Source organism: Lissotriton vulgaris, chromosome 12 (assembly GCF_964263255.1).
Source record: "Lissotriton vulgaris chromosome 12, aLisVul1.2, whole genome shotgun sequence".
Taxonomy (NCBI): domain Eukaryota; kingdom Metazoa; phylum Chordata; class Amphibia; order Caudata; family Salamandridae; genus Lissotriton; species Lissotriton vulgaris.
In genome coordinates, this window is record NC_141700.1 from 304,531,123 (window position 1) to 304,553,023 (window position 21,901).

Sequence of the window (21,901 nt, forward strand, 5' to 3'; positions counted from 1 at the left end):
TAGGGAAAACATTGGATAGCGTCAGGGTAAAAATTACTATTTCCACTCCAGAGACTGCAACAGTATGAAAAGCTTTGGATAGCATAAGGGTAAAAATTACTATTCCAACTCCAGTGAGTGTAACAGTAGGGTAAGCGTTGGATAGCGTAGGGGTATAAATTACTATTCCCACTCCAGAGAGTGCAACAGTAGGGAAAGCGTTGGATAGCGTAGGGGTTTAATTTACTATTCCAACTCCAGTGAGTGCAACAGTAGGGTAAGCGTTGGATAGCGTAGGGTAAAAATTACTATTCCAACTCCAGTGAGTGCAAGAGTAGGGAAAGCGTTGGATAGCGTAGGGCTAAAATTACTATTCCAACTACAGTGAGTGCATTAGTAAGGCAAGTAAATACTTCTTATTTAAATAGAAATAATAGAAATAGTAACACCAATTACAAATTAATTAAAATATTTAGCAATTGTGTAAAATATATTAAATAATCAATTTAATATACAAATAAAAAATATTTAATAATAAAAGTTACCTACTAATACTAATTATTTACCTATTAATAATAAAATAATTAACACTTTAAACGTATTTTATAACATTAACTCAATAAATGTTTTATTCAAAGATGTAATTACTTACAATTAAATTACTTCACAATCTATTCCCCTAAAAACACACAACCCACTACAGAAATGAATTTAATAAAAGTAACATAATTATCAATTAATCAATTACAATTAATTACAAAATATATTTTATTTAATTACAAATTAATAATTTACAATTAATTCTAAATAAATACCAATAATTAAAATAACATATTTAATTAATTATAATAAATTACTTGCCACCCTATTCCCTTATAAACCTACAACCTGCTACAGAAAATAAATTACTAAAAATAAAATATTTATCAATTGATCAATTAAAATTAATTAGCAATTATATTTTTATTAATTACCAATTAATAATAATTTAACAATTAATTCTAAATAAATACCAATAAATAAAATAACATATTTAATTAATTATAATTACATTACTTCCCACCCTATTCCCCTATAAACCCACAACCCGCTACAGAATTATATTACACGAAAATTGAATATATTAATATTAACTTACCTTAAATTCGATAATTTTGTTGCCTATATTCTGTTTAGTCGATATTATGTCCATTCTATATTTTTGATTCGATATTTTTGCCATTCTAGTCGATAACATTTTTTTCTAGCCGATATTTTTGTAGTCTATATTATGTCTAGTCAATATTATGTCTATTCTATATTTTTAACTCAATATTATGTCTAGTCGAAATGAAAAACTCGATATTTTGACTAGTTACCACTCATAGTGGGCAGCATGAGATCACAAACTAAGACCATTTTAACCATTGATTGTTGTTTTTCAGTGGTGCTTTACATTTTTAGGAGCTTTTGGGTAATGCATCATTGTTTCCATTTGCAATTTCTAAATTGTGAAAATTAAGGAATCGCAATTTAGAAATCTCAAATGGCAATGCATGAAAGTTTCGCCATTTTCTTTGCGATTCGGTATTTTTCCTTAATTGCGATTCACAATTTGCGAATCACAATTAAGGAAACCCTTCCCATTGATTCCTATGGGCCAAAAGGCCCATAGGAATGAATGGGAAGGCAAGCATATTTTGCGAATTCCATTTTGCGAATCGCAAAATGTGAATGCAATTTCAAGGGTGCAGGGGGGGTCCAAAGAACCCCTCCCTGCACCCCTGAAACTTAACTTTAAGATCCATTTACACACGCACATGCCCTTGGGGCATGTGTGTGTGTAAATTTAAACTTTCAAAAATGCAATTTGTGCATATTTAAAAGTTTTCAGTAATTTAGCATGAAGTTCAACTTCATGCTATTTTACCCATTCCAAATTGCAAATTCGCAATTTTAAAATAATCATGCATAGCATTTAAGAAATCTCAAATTACGATTTCTTAAATGCAATCGCAATTTTAGAAATCGCAACATGGTTGCGATTCCTAAAATTGCGAAATGCATGATGCATTCCAAATTGGTGAATTGCATTCGCAAACGGCCGAAAAATGCGATTCGCACCGTTTGCGAATGCAATTCAGTTTGATGCATCTAGGCACCTGTGCTTCTGTTCATTACATTTTTCTATATTTTTCTGGATTGGTTTGGTAGTGTTATTGGGTTGGGTTCTTTACTTTAAAATTGTTGGCAGAGCATGATCATCATAGGCACTTCTCTGGAGTTTGCCTGCTGCTTGAGTCATAGACTCAGAGGGTTGAAGAGACATTGTCTCAGAGCTGTACTTTGACTTAAAAATATTGTGTTTATTAGGTGGATAGGCGTTAATCTATGCCACACTAATAACCACATTTCTGACAATAGTCCTAAACCTGAGGGCAACCCTGGAGGTCCTCATGAAGGCGGTTGAAGGTGCAGATAGCTCTTTATACCATTAACACTCATGACTCCTTAAGAGCCAGAATGGAGAGTACTCCGACACAGATACTGACAATGGTTCCAGAACCGTACTGCCACTGAGCATGGACACAGAAATCACTCATATTAATGGAGTGGGTCCTAAGTACAGACTTTTGCCAAACCCAAAGGGTGCTCTTTGGGGTTTGTTATATGTGTGTACAGTCTGGTTGGAGCACATGCAGCACACTTCCCTCCGTGTTTCTGCCCATTTGCATGATTATGGAATATGAACCAGGTACTCAACCGACTGGATTTATTTATTTGCATGGGACCATGTAGCCATTTCGAAAGAACCAACAACGTATTTGGAAAGTGTTTTAGCTCCACAAGTTAAGAATGTTCAAAAGAAAAGTAGCTTGTAAAGAAAAACAAGTACTCCGTATGTGGTAGGCCGTGCTTTGGAAATATTTTATTAATTCATGGCTTTGTGCTTCGGAGGCAAAATCCTTATGGAAGTCTGTTTATTATTTGTGCTGCATTTCAATTTCAGTAGCAGCAGTGTTTTGTTAGCATATTTGTGTAGATTCAAACGAAAGCTGTCTCTGTACTTTCGAAGATAATAGGCAGCAGCAGTGAATGTGTACCCCACAGACATATGGTACTCTATATGTACTCTGCTTTGTGAGTTAACTGTGGCATGGTCACCACTTGTGTTCTGTTCATGAGGAACTACATTCCACAATTTATATTTAATAAATAGGAGTTTATTTTTCTTACATTTTTGTCTATGTCCATATTTATCCATTGGGGTTTGTGAAAAAAAAATAAACTGAAACCAGTATGTTGTCACATTTCTTTAATCAATAAATGTACGCTAATACTTGATATGAATACCCATAAATCATAAATGAACACACTTATATGAACACATACACATTTTTGCTTTGGCCTTGTGCTCATTTACAGCGGTTTAAGCCTCATTAGGAAATGTTCTTTCTTTTTTACCTCCCTTACCTGCCAATCTGTACAGCTATTGGCCTGGTAGTCATGACTGACAAAAATTAGAAACACTCAAAAAAAGTATTTGACTTTTTCCGTCCATATTTACCAACAGACATCCACATAGATGTGTGCTGTATCTCTTTGTAAAAATCAGAATACCGGGAGCCTTTTTCACAATTCTGCTTTAAGACCCTGCAGCATGTGCACATGTGTGATACCATGTTATTAAAGGCAACCTACAGAGCCAGATGTATTATACGACTCAAAATAGTTCCCCCAATACTAACCTAATATCATAACCAGCTGCCATAAGCTCCACAGAGCGATATGTCAGTATCTAAAAATGGGCTCAACAGCTCGCCATATTTTACATAATATTGTTCCAAATTAGATATTGTCAGCTTCATCATAACCTCCTAATTTACAGTGCTAAACTACTCTATTCAGTGCTAAACTGCTCTAACATATTCTCATAATACACATTTGACGGAGCCGGATTTTCTATACCTAAATCTCCTGGTGCAATCCAACATTCCTGCTATTGGTAGGACCTTTGTTCATCAACAAGGAGAAGATTAAAGGAGCAATCATCCACATCAATCCAACAATACATTAAATTGTTGATGACTTTTAGAACAGTCAATAAAGAGAATATTGTTTGAGTTTTTCTCAGTTCTTTTAGTATTTATTCATTTATTCAGTAAAATGAGTTTCTTAAACATCAGCAATAAAAATTAGCATAGTCTAATAAGGATATTTCAAAATAAGGTAAAATAGAATTTTAGCAAAGATTATGGTACACATTATAATAATACAGCAAGCGTGTTCCATAAAGGAAATTCCTTATTCTAAATCAGAATGGAATAAGTTAGAATAAGGTGTCAATTCAGATGTGTGGCTCAATTAAAAACAATCGGAGGAGAAAATGTTTTATTTTAAGTTAAGGATATATATATTTACTGAAAGCACGAGTATCTCAAATGAAGACATGCTTGCACCAATAGAGAGTATTTGCCTAAAAATGTCATCTAAAGCTCTCTTCTCTCCGTTCCCAATTTAGTTAGAACATGGGCTATATTAATCTTCATTTCATTATATTTGCTCTGGTTTTTATTTTTTTAAATCATAATTCAAAAAAGAAGCAGGAATCCCCGACGTGTCTGTGGGGCAAGCTTGAGGTCATCAATAGGTCTTTCCCTTGATTCCTATGTGGGAAAAAGACCATACTACTCACAAATAGAGAAACACTTCAGAAACGTACACCCACCAACCACAAAAAAAACGAGCGTGTTAAATTGGTAATATGTGAAGTCAGTCCTATGAAGCTCTACAGCCATTACCAATGCACCACACTATGACTGATATAAAAGAGCATCCATAGCAAGTGTGGTCATAAACTCTTGCCGGAATTGTGATTTCCCTATGTTCATACAGAATTTGGCCTTTGTAAAGTATTTAATTTATGCAATTGTTGAAGCATTGGGGGTCACACGGCTTCCATTGCTTTGTTAAAACTTTGACCCAGATTTAGAGTTTGGGAGACAGTGCACTCCATCGCAAATTCAATGCAATTCCCTACTTGACAAATTAGTGGTCCACCTGCCTCATTTAGAAATAAGCAGATCTTAAGATTTCCTACGATAAAGCCCCCGTTGTCACTACACCATTGGACTGGTGGGAGGACGGCATAGCACCACCCACCCTATTTATGGTGAATGGTGTAGCATATTTTTTTCTATCTGTCACTACCACAAAAAAGTTTTAGGTGAGGGACAGAAATACAAATAATGATGTTCACTCTGGGAGAAAACTCCCATGGTATGGGGGTTATTATTTTTCTGTCTCTCAGAAACAGTCTTCCGCTTTGGAAGTTTGTTTCTGAAAAACATAACGTTTGAAAATGTTTGGTGAACGGCCAGAAAAATAACAGCAGTCAGCCACCAATTTTTTTGTCGATTGAAAAGATCCACTGTGATGGTGGCTCCATTATATTGTTTGAAACCACTGGGTCTGTGGTCAACTGTAAATTGGATGGCGAAGGTAATGTCCTCTTCCACCCAGATGAATGGAGTGCCTTAAATCAATGAATGTGCATGCTAATATGGACTCATGTAGAATGCTTGGTCTCAGACCAAATAATAAAGCAATGTTATCTAAGACAAAATTATCATATTATATTGTTTATAAATTTGAGAGCTTTTGCCAAATGTTATTCTGACATGGGTATGATACAAACATATGCAAATTACCTTATTTGCAGAGCTACAACTCAGGCCACAATAAACATTCCATCTGAGTATTGCATTCAACTTTACTGAGGTAATACAGGAGTGGTGGATTGTTACAAATGCTTCCTTTGTACAATGGGTCTAAAAGAAGAGAGATTTAGTGCCAATGCTCTATCCCAAGGTTTATGGGTAGCATCAACCTTGTCCCCATCCCACTGACTACTCAATTCCTCCCTCCACTCAAGGTATCTAGATGACCAGCTATTTCTATATAAATAGAGAAATTGGTTTCACTGAGTATTCTTTCCCATGAATTACTGAGATGAAGACATGTTGGAACTGTACTTCAAAATGGGTTGTGTCTGGCCCTGTTTTTACTCATATTTGATTGCACAATAAAAAGGTCATCTGTCAATTATTCAAGTGACTTGTAAAGCATGAATACCCACCCACAAGGGTCTCAAAGCACTAGGTGGAGGGCTACTAAGCCATCAAAGGCACTGTGGTTCTGTTGAAGAGCCAGGTCTTGAGGTCCTTTATGATTTGAGACAGTGTGATTGTCTGAGGTGGAGAGGCAGAGTGTTCCAGGGGTTTGCTACGAGGTAGGAGAAAGACCTTCCTCTGGCCATGGTCTTTCAGATATGAGGATCAATGGCTAGGGCCAGTAGGATGGAGTGGAGGTCTCTGGTGGGTGCATGGAATATGGAGCAGTGCTTAAGGTACGCATGTACAGAGTCATGTGGGGCTTTGAAGGCATGTGTGAGGGGCTTGACGGTGATTCTTTTTTTGACTAAGAGCCAAAGGTTTCTCAGCTGACCAGTGATGTGGCTGCGGCCGGGGATATTGATGATGAGTCTGGCAGGGCCGTTCTGAATGGTCTGTCATGGATGCAAGTTCTAGAAGTGATTTAAGGGTGAACTGGGTATTGAGCAAGTTGTTTAGGAAAACTGTGCAGCTCTGGAGTATGTTGACTCCCCAGGTCCCTAGCGAGAGAATTTTTGGATTTGCGCATATGGACATATATTGATTTATCAGTTAGAGTTTTAGATGTACTTGTAATTTCCACTATATGTGTGCGTTGTCTCTTGCTAATTTAAGTTTTACTTAAGGATTTTTGGTTGGTTGCATTTGTTTAGAAGGCCTTCTTGGCTAAAATGTGAAACCAAGGCCTTCCACTAGCTAAATTTAGATTTAGGGCATCTGTCTGAAGTCAGTAGAAATAGAAAAATTTAATTTAGACGATTTACCCAGCTTGGCACAGGCCTTGTAATCATTTCTTATGGGATATACATGGCTCAAACAAATTAATATATTCTAGACTCCAACTTATGAAAGAACAATGGGGAAACGTAGACTGGAAGATGCTGGAATAGGAAGAATAGCTCTTGTAGGATCGACATCTTTAAAAAAGAAAACCTTCCTGTAATATACAAAGGAAGATTTTGTCTAATATCCAATAAACTATTAATCACTGAATATTTTGGCTGGTAATTAGCATTCACGAGCTCAACCAGATCTTTTGTAGTCATTACCTTGAGGCATCTTGCTTGAGATTTAACTATATTTCACCAACTGTTTTCCCGATGATCTACATTACGTGAACATAATCTTAATTTTTGACTCATTTATTTGGTACCACAAAAAATTATGTAAAATCAAAAAGATATTTAATGACTTATTCTCAACGGTTTGCACTAATAATGAGGATTGACATAAAGATAAAGCTGAATTTTCTTTGAAAGTTCTCCCAAGTTAAACCGCAATATATTTGGACTGGATCACAATTTGATAGTGAGTAGTTCAATATAAATACATAGACATCATTCATCAGTAGGTAGGGGCTGCATCACTAACATTTAGATTGCTGTCTGCTACTCCGGGCACTTCCTTTGTGGCCCATGACCTCAGAGGGGGCAAAATATATGACTCCTATAAAGGCAGGGGTCGTAAAGGAAGTAACAGGAGTAGCAGGGAGCAAGTTAGAAGTCACAGTTGCGACCACTTCCTGCCTCCAAATGACGTCCATGCATTATTGACAAATGATAATGGTGACATGGGGCACCCTTGCAATGTGCCCCTTATAATTATCCATTTATGACCAATCTGCCTCTGGTGTTAAAATCCAGAGCCAAACTGATATTGACTATTTGGGGAATAAAAAAGTGATCTGTTACTTACCAAATACTGCCACTCTATCCAATAAAATGCCTTTTCTGCTTCTTCCATTAAAGCTAGAAATGGTTAGGACTCGGAGCTAGACCTGTCAATACATGCTACGAACTCTGAAATATTCTGCTCCAGATGTGCCCCTTGAAGAACTCTTACTGTTCTTGGTGCATACTACTTCTCATGGAAACTTGCATTCTATTTGCTACAACTCTCACCATGGAGCAGGATATTCTGAAAGTCTGGTGTAGAAATCATCATCGAGCAACGATTTCCCACTTTCCCACTTTTCAGTTGCAACGGTGGTCTTCCTCCAACTTACTTAAAGGAATTTTAAAAAATATTCAAGGAAAAGTCAAGACTCTCACTGCAGGCACCACCCCGAAAAATAGGCACAAATGCTGATTTTGTTTTTTCTTTGATATCAAACACATCTCCCAAATTTGACTCTAGACTAGTCTGGCTGTTCTAGAATCAGTGGGAGGACGGGTTCCCACGAATTCTCATGGAAATCTAATACACGGCCCTGTTCCATGTAAGAATTTCCCCGCTCAGTGCCAGGTTAAAGGGAACCTAGAGACCCTCATGAGGGGAGACCTTATTGATCACACATCTGCATACGGAAACCCATACCCTATTATCTTACATGGTGTTAAGAGCCAGCAGGAAGGGGCTATGGTGTCTTAATCATATTGTTAATTAGCTGCATGGATTAAAACAGTGCATGATAGATAAAAACCTAAAATGTTTCCTGAGTAAAGCAGGGGAATTACAACAGCCTGTCTGTTATATTGAAGATCTTAACCTGTAATTAAGATCTCAAGTTAGTGCGCTCAATACACTAATTACCACGTTAAGGATGAACTTGTGTGACATTAAACATTGGTCTCACTATTGTAATATTAGATAGGTTGCAATTCCATAAATGTGAAATTTCATAGAAAAAAGCTCCATGTTAAAACTTTGCTAGAAGGAGTGATCCACATTAACATTCTCTAAACCTTTCAAGGTGAATCTATCTATTATTAGGGCTCATTGTGTTCCATTTGCCCCTCCCCAACGGAACAAATTCTCAACATTTCCTAGTACATTTTTCTGACTTTCACATCAAAGAAATTACTTTGTCCAGAGCAATTGAAGTAAGAGTATTTGGCAAAGAGTATTATGTGAGAATCTTTGTTATGAAGCATTTAAATATTGATGGGTACTATAACAGATCTTCTCCCAGTTTTAGCAACACAAGATCCAGACAAAAAATTGCCCAACATTTAAAATTGAAGAGTCTAGTATATATACTGGCAGTTTCCATATATTTACTGATGTTGATGTAGCAACCAATTTTCTAAAGAAATTAGAGGCAGTTTTAACAAATACATCTACTTTACGCCATCTAAACCTTGTAGGCTAAAGAACAGAAAGATTGAAGCTTGCAACAACCTATTTTTGTGAGCATTCCATTTAGGAAAACCATGTGAAATTCCCTAGTATGATGTCAGTTGACAGTGTCGTTACTTTTGTTATTGGTCTCTTTTTCTCTACTTCAGCTGAAAAGGATGTTTTTATCTCCAATTGCATATTTACAAACAGCACTTGAGGGTAGTTCAGGAGGGTTGGAGTCCATCTACATAAGTGGGTAGATAGTGCATTACTTTGGCTTCAGGGAAGGGTTGGGGGAGCCACTAGCTGATTTGCAGGAATAGTGGCTGGCTTTCATGGTTTTTGCAGCAAGTTGAAATAGTTTTGTTAGATGCATGTATTTCAAGTTTATAAATATACTTCAGCAAAAAGTTCATTATGGTGGCATTTTAGGAATGGATAATCAGGCTGAGTTTAAAATACTTAGCCTGAAGGTAAATGACCTATCAAAGTGACCAAAGCAAGACTCTTTTATGGCTTGGCTAAAACCTTAACAACATTCCATTTTTTTCTCTCCAAGTAACAATCCTTCCAGAGAAGGAAATCACATATCTTTGAGTGTAATTTAATTCAGGAGTTCTACTTTTCCGCATAAAGAGCATCCCTCAAAGGTGTGGCAATCTTATTGAATAAACATTTCTGAGAATAAATCGAGTCAAATGTGACTCAACAGGAATCTTGATCAGATGCCAATTAATACAGCTATCAGACTAAGGTCAAATAACAGATTATCAATCACCATTATGTGATTTAGAATGGCATCTTTCATCTAAACCCACCAAAGATGTTATAATCGCCAGATATTTTATGCTTAATTAGTTCCTGAAATGTCAATCTGGTTGCAAATATGACACATTTGGCAACAGCTTTTTAGGGCAAGCTGTTAAGGAATTAATTACCCATTACAACTAGACAAGACAGCAATGGTATATGTTACCTGTATTTCTGTTTGATACACAATTCTATCCTAATTGGATTATTTTTAGCAATTCAGAAATGCAGACAATATTCCTGCTATATTCCTGACCATTCAGCAGTTTCCTCAACTATCAGCTAGTCTCGATTACCTATACTTGAAAAGCCCCCATGGAATTAGACAAAGTCATGTTAAATTAAACAGTGTTCCTTCATTAGATGCAACTATCTGTCCCTTTGTATTCATAAGAGCACTTAGGGACTTCTGAGACTTTTTGGGATTCATTTAAAGCAACAGTAAGAGGCCAAATCAGTATTTTTAAGCCAAGTAAAAAGACTACAACATTAGAAAAGGCAATGCTTCTAATAACATCTGTGTGAAGCAGAATAATTATTTTTTAACGGTTTATTTTTTTCAAATGTTGAATTCTTTTGAATCCACTCATTTTGCTTTAAGGGACTTTTTTCAGTAGAAGCAGATAAATGCCAATGTAATTGGTCAAATAGTCTGTAGGAAAGTAGGATCTGATTCTTATGGTTATCCAAAAGTTTTGCTTAATGTTACACTGTTTTTGACTAGTCTGACAGAGATCCTGCCAATCAGAACCCCAGTATATCTGCTTTCTCCCTAAAATTTTATGCATGTACTTAGGTACAATCCAGATTGGATACCGGGTTACCCTTGTCAGTCTCTAGTATATGGTACACATGTACCCGGGGCATAGGTACCCCAGATGCCTCCCATGGGCTGAAGCATGTATTGTGCTACTCATGAGAGGCCATGCAAAATGGAACTAGAGGCCTGCCATTGCAGCCTGTGTAAGATGGTGCATGCACCACTTACTTTAGATATAGGTTTACTATGTCTATAGGTCACTACACGTAAAACCAGTCACCCCTCTAGCAGGCCTTGATAATCCTGAAGGCAGGGTGCTGGGTTTTATGTAGGAGGGTGCCCCTGCATGAACAGAGCACCCCTGCAGCCTTCGGAGACCATTCTCCTGGTTTATCGGTGATGCAGCCAGATGTATAGGTAGCGGCGCATTATATGCTCCCGTAAAATGCTATCACGAAAACGGCTGCAACAAAACATGTCATGTTTGGTATCAAACACCTTGGAATCATACCTACACACCGGTAACCAGTGGGGGAGGTATGATTCCACCCTTCTGCAGTGAGCTTCGTGGGGTCCCTGGTCTTCTCAGTACCAGCCTTCTCGACCCAGACAGAATAAAATGGTTGCTGCCGGCCAAAGGCACATTTCAGCCCTCCTGCTGCTGAGCCAAGCTCAAGCAGGGGAAGACAAGACAATAGGCATCCTGTCAAAGGGAGGTGTGACCACCTCCCAGCCAGGATTTAGTGTACTAGGGCTGGGTGGGTCCACTTCTAAAGTGCCTGAAAATCTGCATCAGGGGCACACTTGGTGTCGCATTACCCAGTTCAAACAAGTCCTGGGAGCCATTGGCTCCTGCTCTGGCACAAAACTGAACAAAAAACATGGGAGTATCCTCCTCTCTGTCCTGACCCTCCCCTGGGAGGGTCCCCTGAATCTTTACAACCCTCTCCCATGGGTACAAAATAGCTTACCTGGCTATAGGACCCTAGATATGACGTGGACAAGATTCTGAACCAGAAACCACTGAACATTGACTGCCTGGACACTCTGGACTTCCCTGGACTTCGACTGGCCCTACTTCATCTCCCTCTTCGTCCAAAGCATTGTCTGTGGTCATGCACCATACAGGTTCCATGCAGGACCTGTGGAATATCAAGGACAACTGAAGTATTTCCCTTGGGGTGAAGGAGTCACTCCCCTGCATTCACAGGCACCGCAACGCAACTGACCGGTCTGCTGATCCTGAGCTTCTGTGGACTCCAAAGGCTCCAGCAACACAGGAGGTGGGTTCCTACATTCTTTGAGGCTGAGCTTCCCTCTCTTCAAGACTGAGGTCAGTATACCTCGTAGGGACCACATAACCTGAACCACTGTGCACAGCATACTCTTGAAAGTGCATATGCTTGTTGGCATTCCCCAACTAAGCGCATTGGGCAATCAATAGCTCCAACCTCTGCGCACATTTTGTACAAATGACTTTGGCCTCCTCACACTCTGTCCCCTACAAGCAGTGACTTTGTGAAACTGCTAGAGGTCATCTTGTGACTCCTCTGCCTTCTGCCTGTGAGTCCATTTGAGGGACACCACTGCTTCTCTTGTTTTCCCATGGTTGCTCCAGGCCTGACCAGACTCCACCCACTGTGGTGAGTCTCCTGGTCCTTGCTAGGCCAGACCATACCCTTACTCAACCTTCTTCATGGGTTGCCACTTTCAAGACTTGTTGGTGCTCCCGCCAGACACTGACCATTCAGCACTCGACATCCTTCCTGGGCCAGCTTGTATCCTGCTCCTGGTTGTCCTAGACATCTCCTGGTCACCGTGGCTACAGAGTCAAGGGCTCTATCTTCACACCTGAAGCACCTGACATCAGTGAGTATTCGTCTACCGAGCCCCTGGTCACGCCTGAGTGACCCACACACTGTTCCTTCTGCTTTCAGGTTCCTTCCATCAAGAACCCACCTGTGGGTTCCACCGGACACTTCTCTTCTTTCCAGCAGTGGCATTTCATTGAAGTCTCCCGTTGAGATTGACAACGGTTTTCGAGGCGGTCATGCTCTCACACTGCACCCATCCTCCATGGGGTCCCTCCTTACTCACCTCGGGTAGTTCCTTGGAGTCCCAGCGATTCTATAACCTCCAGACACTATCTTGACTCGAGTCAAGGTTCTTATATCACTATTTTAGTATTTACTTTGGTCTCCCCCTGGAGCCCACTGTGTATTAGTGCTACTTACGATTGTTTCTGTGCTACAGTATTGTGTGCTTTGTGTTTATCTGAGTGCAGTAAATACTTTGAGGTATTTAAGGTGTGATATAATAATAAATACATATTTTTATAACTACTGTGTGGTTCTCCTTTCATTTAACCCATACAATAAGGTTGCATTCTGGTAAAACAAGCTGCTTAAAATTTCCTCAAGACTAGGCCTGAAGGCTGCTCTCCACAGCTACCACTTGGATAGCTTTCTAAGGTTATCTTTGACCTCCTAAATCACCAAACTGGTTGTTTGGACTGGTGTGAGGTGCCCACTTTATTTAGTGGACAGCATATACCAGGCAAACTTTTCACAGAGTCTCTATCGAGGAATGTATGATCTTATTCTGCTGTATTTCTCCCCGGAGGGAATCACAACGCGGTTGTTACAACAAACGCGTTGTGATTCCGCATACCATTACTCCGCAAGTCGGAACAACGACTTGCGGAGGGGGGGCGCTGGATGTTGGAATGGTATAATTTACTATTCCAACTCCAGTCTGTGCGGACAATAAGGAAGGTGTTGGATTTTAAATGCAACACCCCCCCCCCCCTGCAAGTCGTTGAAACTTGGTTAGGACTGTAGGTAAAGCAATTATCTCATCACCTAATACAAAGTCCTGCAGTGAAGATGGTATCCTGCAGAATGGAATAGGCCAATTGTATTGTAACTGTTTAACAATATATTAAATTAGTGAGATTTTACACCTTGTTTCAAAATGAATACACTTAACAGTTCTTAAAAATCGAATACATCTCCGTTAGATCCAGAATTGTCGTCTGTTACGTGATTAAAGGTGTGTTGTAATGCACTAACAATTAAGCGTTAGTCTACAGCTCTCATACAGAAAGATCATGCATGGTTTATACTTGGACAATAGCTGCCTTCCGGTTTCTCTTATTTTGGCTGAGAATACCGACCTACATTCAACGTTAAAGAAACTGGCAGTGAACATTCCATCAATGGCAAAAGAAACTTGACCTCATGAGCTGGACATTTTTATTTTCTTGCCTCTCAACCATCATCTTCTCCCTCCAGCTGATGAGGCCGATGGCCTATTTATATAAGTAGACTTGAAGGCCTTCACTACTGCAAATAGTGCTGAAATTGGCAAAATGTCAGTGCCGGAAGTCACCAATATAATTTGCATTAGTCATTGACCCTCATGCGACTTTGAAGATTAATTCAGAGAGAATTCCACCTATGATCAGTAATATCATGCCTAAGCATATGCAGATGGTATAGCACTATTTTTGAAGGCCAAACTTAAAGTTATTCAAGGAACCTTCAATATGGTATAACAGTACACCAATTAGGCCTGTTATATGGTCAATCAAAATAAAGCAGATATTATATTGTTTGTCGACATAGTTGCAGCCATTCCTTCACTGTGGGAATTAAAATACAATTCACTATCTAAAAGATACCTTGGAGTACAGTTCGATGAAAATGCAGCTGTTATGTTTGCATAGAATTGTGCTTAATGCACACACAAAAATCTTGGTTTGGTCAAATTAAACATCATAATCCTTGATAGAGCTTGCCACTGTCACTGAGATCTTAATTCCACCTCTTTTTATTTTGTTTTTGTTCCTTGGTATTTATTTTTTAGTTTGTTTAAAAGTTGAAAAGCAGACTATTCCGTTTTATCCGGGCAATTATATAACCAATGTTTAGCCTGTTTAGGCGTAAAACACCAGTGTCAGAGACAGGTATGGAATTTCCCATTCATAATATTTACAGCATGGACTCTTTATGATGCATTTTGCATGTTTCTTGGATTGAAAGATGAAGTTCTCTTAATAATGTTCTAATCAATCACATCCTGAAATATATTTCAAAACCAAGCCTTCCATGTTTTATTCATATTCTTTAGAAATCAAATTCTTTCCATTTAGTTAGGCAGTGTGCAGCTTACTTCTGGTTTTGTAATATGGCAATAAAACACACGGAAGATACCAGAAGTCTGAATTAGTTAGAATAAATAATTGGAACCTATATAGTGTCCCACATGGATGATAAGACCAAAAGGTTAATTCTGGAGAAAGACATTGATACAGAGAAAGACAGGAGAAAGGATACAGAATACAGAACTAGAAAATGTACCCATCAGCCCACTCATTAGTGGAACTTCGTCATCTGGGTTTTTCACGTTGAAAACTGGTGTCCAATATGCTCTTCCTCAGGACAAACCTAAGGCTAGCTGATCTTGGACCCAATGGTTGAACCCTCAACCAAAGAAGATGACAGAGTATAGGCTAGAGGGGCAAAGTTGCAGTGCTCAGAATTTGTGAAAAAATGAAAAGGAAAGGAACATAATCCAAGTGGTTAAAAATACCTATCTTGATGTCAAAAGGAAACTTTATTAGGTCTGTCCATCAAGGTGGTATGGACAATAGAAAATCAAAAACATTTCATTCATCTCCCCTAGTTAGCCTTAAATGGACCGCTACCTTAATAAAATTCATTATACAACATAAATTAAGGGGTCCAATGCTTTTTGTAAAAAGACGAATGACTCTCTGGCGTGTTCCAGTTTGGCTTTTTTTAAGACATTTACGAGAAATCTGCGCCTAGGCATTGTAAAAAAAGGACAGAGTAAAACAAAGTGAAGGGAATCCTGCGGAGACCTATTGTCACAGCCGCAGGGTCCCTTCTGCTCAATTGATGTTGCAAATCCTGCTGGTGATGCCAACATAAATGGGAGTAAGTTCAGTCTGAAACGACACATCAAGAATCTATCCTGTGCGTTATGCATAAGATACAAATATGGCTCCATACCCTCCACACTCTTCACCAGGTTGTGGGCCCTCATGGTCTGTAGATTATCAATCACAGCACGATAAGTAAGTGTTGCAGTAGTGCATCATAGGTCCTGACGAAAGCCTATAAAGGCTGAAACATGTTGACCATATAACACTCATGGTGAATAGCAATTCCTTGCATGCTATTATCACTCTGCTTTTAATCATACCACCTTGATGGACAGACCTAATAAAGTTTCCTTTTGACATCAAGATAGGTATTTTTAACCACTTGGATTATGTTCCTTTCCTTTTCATTTTTTCACAAATTCTGAGCACTGCAACTTTGCCCCTCTAGCCTATACTCTGTCATCTTCTTTGGTTGAGGGTTCAACCATTGGGTCCAAGATCAGCTAGCCTTAGGTTTGTCCTGAGGAAGAGCATATTGGACACCAGTTTTCAACGTGAAAAACCCAGATGACGAAGTTCCACTAATGAGTGGGCTGATGGGTACATTTTCTAGTTCTGTATTCTGTATCCTTTCTCCTGTCTTTCTCTGTATCAATGTCTTTCTCCAGAATAAACCTTTTGGTCTTATCATCCATGTGGGACACTATATAGGTTCCAATTAATTATTCTAACTAATTCAGACTTCTGGTATCTTCCGTGTGTTTTATTGTCTAGTTGGGGGACAAGGTACCAGCTGGTCTATAAAAACACTTTCCCCTCAGGCCCTCCACCACTCTTTGTTCTTTTGTTTGTAATATAGCATACATATCTTAGGAATTGCCATTCAAGACTTGTGACATACTCAGTGGCAACTTTCCTATCGATCCATGGTGCACTTTGCTCATTTTTAAGGCAGGGAGTTTTTCCGATAAGTTCATATCAGGACTAATCTCAAAGCCTGATAACTAACTAGAGTGATAAACAATGGTTCTTGTTTCCTTTTATATGTATCCAAAAGAACTAGCTACTTATGACTTGTATATTAATTGCTGAAGTATCTTGTCAGGTGGCACCTGTTTGGTGTCTTCATGAAGCCCTCACCCACCAACCCAGTTGGTGGCATGCTTAATCATCGGGCCTTGCCAGTGGTGGAAGCAATGCTTCCAGGAGCTAGTCGGCAAATGGGTTGACCCACAGTCTCGGTCAGGACCTGCGGGATACCTGTGTGCCGTCCTTGCACTCCTGGAAGCAGCGTGGGCTAATCCTCAGCGTATGCCTGAGAAGGGAATCCCCCCTTTAACACCTAGAGCACCTTAGTGAGTGCGACATATAGCCTGCAACACTCACTTAATTTATTACTTTTTAATACGCACCCACACTTCTAACGGTCCTGAGGAAAGCCAGAATTAAGTGATGGTACTTGCTGAAACATGTCGACCAACACCGGATGTAGGAGGTCATAATTCTGCCACCATAACATCCTTCCTGCCTTGTTTTTAACCGCTGATAGTGGCCCATTCATTAAAATGTGATTAGCCCTCGGGTATTGGGACCTCTATCAAGCCGTTTTAATTTCACTTCACCTTCTCACTACACTGCACTCTCAGTAAGATACCTGCTCCGCTGTAATCTGGCGTTGAAGCACACCCGGGACACATTAGGTGTCACTGAGTGGGCCCGATGATGAAGCATGCCACCAAACTAGGTTGGTGGGTGAGGGCTTCATGAAGACACCAAACAGGTGCCACCTGACAAGATACTTCAGAGATTAATATACAAGTCATAAGTAGCTAGTTCTTTTTGATACATATAAATATCCCTGGGGATACCGACTGGCTAACTAGTCCTCTCTCTCTCTCTTGATACGTAATTCTTGTTTCCTTTTCCCATTTAAGACGAGATCTCCATAAATGTTCTGCTTTAAATATTACCATTGTGGATTATATGTGTGAAGTTGTGGGCTCTAGGCCCACATACTTTGTAAATGAGTATAACACAGACACTTAGGCATGGTGCTTACATCTGGCCTCGAGCACGTACACTTGGGCCCTTTTATTTGCAGGGTTACCTGACTGGTGATGCCTGTGTTGGATGGGGTGTGGGTGAGTGTGTGGGCCAGTCCTCGAGGGAGTGGCAGGCAGAAACACTAGACTGTGCCCAGCAGGACTCAACAATATGGTTGAAAATCTTTATTTTTCAGACTCCAGTAAATTGGGGTTTGCCAACTGATATACTTGGCTACCGCAGCAAAATATGAGAGCAGAGTTCAAATTTTCCAGAAGTGGAAAGAAGAATGTGGGATTTAATTAACTCAATATGATAAGTATAGAATATGTCCCTTTCATACATTGTTGATTCGAGGAAGTAATCTGTGTAGGCTACAACCTTTGTATGATGTGACATAAATTATTTCCCAGATTACTTGTATAGAACAAATAACATTTTGAATGCCCGTCCCAGGTACAGTGATTCATATTCAGGAACATGGCTATAGAAGTTATGGTCCTGCAGAGATTCCAATAAATATTAAAAGATTCTGAGTTTTCTTCATTTATTAATTTCTCCACAGTTATTGTTACTCTGAGGGAAAACCAAATTACTGGATTTTATTGAGCATCAAATATCACCACAAAAGGTAAAGGTGCAAGAAGTCACATTTATTACAGTACTGCCTGCATGTTCCTCATATACAGGAAAGAGAGTCAAGCAAACCTCCAGCCTTTTAACCGCATGCGCGCTAGCGGGTTTTCCCGCTGTGCGCTGAAATGTGAAAATCGCGGGTTACGTGACAAAGCCAGCTCGTCATGCGTGCAGCGCAGGTAACGCCCATGACGAGCTGGCTTTGTCACCAGCATCAAAGGGGTTAAGCTTCGTGAAATAGACCCCTAGGGTTAGTGCACTGGAGCATTTCTAACTCTTTCAGAATATGTCATAAAATACGTTGACAAAAATGTGGATAATGAAAGACACCTTCACTGAGCAGGACTGATACCAAGATTGAAATACAATTTGGGTATTGATCATTTTGTTTCGCGATGCATTGTTGCTGAACATGCCTTTAAACTGGGGGGCATATATACTAGCCCCTATCGCCACGGGCACCTCACTTTTTGTGACGTTCCCGTGGTGATAGGGGCTTTCTGCCTTGTACATAAGGCATCCTTTCACGCTATGTTTAGAGTGAAAGGAGCGTGGTTTTGTGGTGGGACTTCTACTGCAACACCCATTGTATTTGACGCTGCCCCCTATGTACAAGGGTGGCATACATGGGAGGCAGTGCCAAAATTAAGACAAGGAAAATCTTGGTCTTAAGTTGGCGAAACGAGGAGAGATGCATTATTTCTCCTCGTTTTTGCTTTTTCCATGAGTGCTACCTTGTGCAGCCCACATGGAAAAAGCAAAATGCAATGGTTTATTCATGTACTGGAAGGGCCCCTTCCTGTACATAAACAAACCTTTTTCAAAACTGCCATTCTGTAACTTTCATGTGTGCTGCATGAAGCAGCACAAATGCAAGTTACAAAATGGCATTTTAGGAATGTTTATTTGCAGGAAGGGACACCTTCCTATACATAACCAATCCTCCCCTGCACCCTGGCACCCTTGCACTCTGGTGGAACGGTACCTGTGCTGGCCTAAGTTGTTCAAAGTAGCTCCATCGCAGGGGCAAACGCAAGGCTGCACCACATTCTTGTAAATATGGTGCAGCCTTGCGTTTCCGAAGTGGTGGAGCGTGTTGTTAAGGCCAGGAGGCTAATGACACGATCCGCCATTTCATTGTACATAGCCCGCTGGGATTCTTCCTTAATTAGTTGCTTTCATTTAAGCAATATACAGAAACTTAGTACTTTTATGTTTATATTTCTAAACTCTTGATGTGTACATTATATCTTGTTTTTTCAATATAAAAAGAAAAGAAAAAATATGCACATATGTTTTATTTCCAGAAAAAGAGGTAGTAACTCTAAGTAATTTCTAGAGCTTTAGTTCATCGCTACAATATTGCTTCTAAATTCCCAAAATCCTTGGACAATTGCTGTCAAAGTTCAAATTAGGTTTCTGATGTTTTGATGTTTTAGATGTTCTTGATGGAAAAATCCATTTGACCAATTGCAAAAGAAGAGCAGTCAGGTATTCTGGTATATACTGAACTACTATGGAAGCTAATATTATCCTGTGACTTGAACTCAGCATAAAAGATCCACATTCTGAAAATATATTACCTCAGTTGGATATGAACACCCACTAGCATCTGCCACTTTTTAGACCCAATGATAGAAATTGAGCAGTGTGCTTGTAAACAACATACACACAAACATACACACACACAACATCGAGATCCAGGGGATAGTACTAACAGATAAACATGCAGAATTCGTGAATAGGTCAGTGTTCCATGTGAACAATGTAGCTGCTGAGTTGTAAGTGACTGAAGGTTGTAATGAAGCAGGAATAGTCAGTCGCTCAGTTACACATGAGGATAGATAGTGTGGTATGAATGTCCTTTGACCAACGCTCCTTGCTCTTCCTGGGGAACAGTACCTTTTGATTCACAGAAATGCCGTCAGCTATCTTGATATTCCAATGATAAGGCTAAGTTGAAGCTGAAAACATCTACACAGTATAATAACATCACCTGCCACAACTCTTCATCCTTCCTAGATTGTGAGTAGAGCAACGGTGGCTGTGTGGTATCCTTAGCCAGCTTCTATGAGTCAATGTATTGCCAGTCTATGGCAGGTATGTTTTCTGGACTGGGAACACCCCAATCACAGCAGATTTGTTTCCACATTAGCTATTCATGCCATCAATCACAGACATAAGAGGGAGATTCCGTTTGCCTCTTTTGCCCTCACATTTTTGGCCTCGCCATGTGGCCCTTGCCTCCCACAACGCCCATGTCCCTCACACACTGTCCTTTCCCCTCTACTCATTGATGTACTCACCTATGCGTTCACGCACTCCATCAATCTCTCATTCACCCATTCACTTCTCAATTTACTTATGCATCCATTCATTTATCAGACCATTGAATCACTCAGACATTCATCCAGCAATAACCTTGTGCGCAAAAAAACAATGAAGAAGAATTTTCAGTTATTGGCCAGATCTGTTGGCTTTACCAATGCTTGGTTGCAGTGTTGTTCAGCAGTCTACACATCAAGAACTGTAGCATGAAAGGTTTTTAAGTATTCTTTTAGTAGGAAGCGGTTCCTTGCTCTGTAACTCGCCACAGATAAAAAAAAGTACAATAATCGCATTGAGTTCGAAAAGGACTGCATGTGTCCTCCTTCATGGCAAGTCTTTTGGGCGCGCTTGAATCTGAGTCAACGCCCTCAAATGATGAAGGGAAATGACTTGTGTTTGTTTTATATTTTTCAATTTGAAACCTGGTCTTCAAGTTTTAAACAAGCAAAGATTTTGCCTCATCAACACCTTGTCCGACATCACGAGGAATCTAAATATTTACTCTGTGGCTCACAAAATCTTGTTTTAATTAAAGCTTGGTGTTTCCCGGGACAGTCGACTGAAGATCACATCACATACTGATGATGTCGTAATGAAAATAGTTCTGTTTCTCATTAGGACTAATTGGATCCAGCTAGCTTGTGCTAACAGCAGCTTACGACCTCGCCCTACCCTGTAACTTTGAGCTTGCACCAGATAACAGTAAAGGGTTGTGTTTCGCCAGTGCTAGCTTCTCTCAGTGTAACAGAGGGGATTTGCATCAACATGTTTAAGCGTGTAAGTGCGCACACCTGCCAGAGAATTATGAGAGGATCTTTAGAGAGGGGATCTGACTCCTCCCACATGTTGAGATTCACAAGTACATGTTTTGATTAGGCAGACGTTGCGGCCTTCTGCAATAAAAGTGGTTGCCCTCTGCACAGATATGATCATTTTGCTTATTTATCCACCTGCCTGAGCTTGAACTTTCAGGGGCTCCCTCACATGACATTGGAATGCTATTAAAGTGCCTAGATAATCTATGCTGTTTTTCTCTGACAGCACCACAGATGGGAGGAGGCCAGTCATTAACCTACATGGATTTTTTGATCTGGCTTGACAGTACAAGTATCACCTAACCTTTTAACCTACACCAATTTTATTCTACAGTTGTTTGCTTGCACACAAATACATATCTATTCCCATGCTATTCACGTGTAATGTTTCTCATTACCATGCAACATT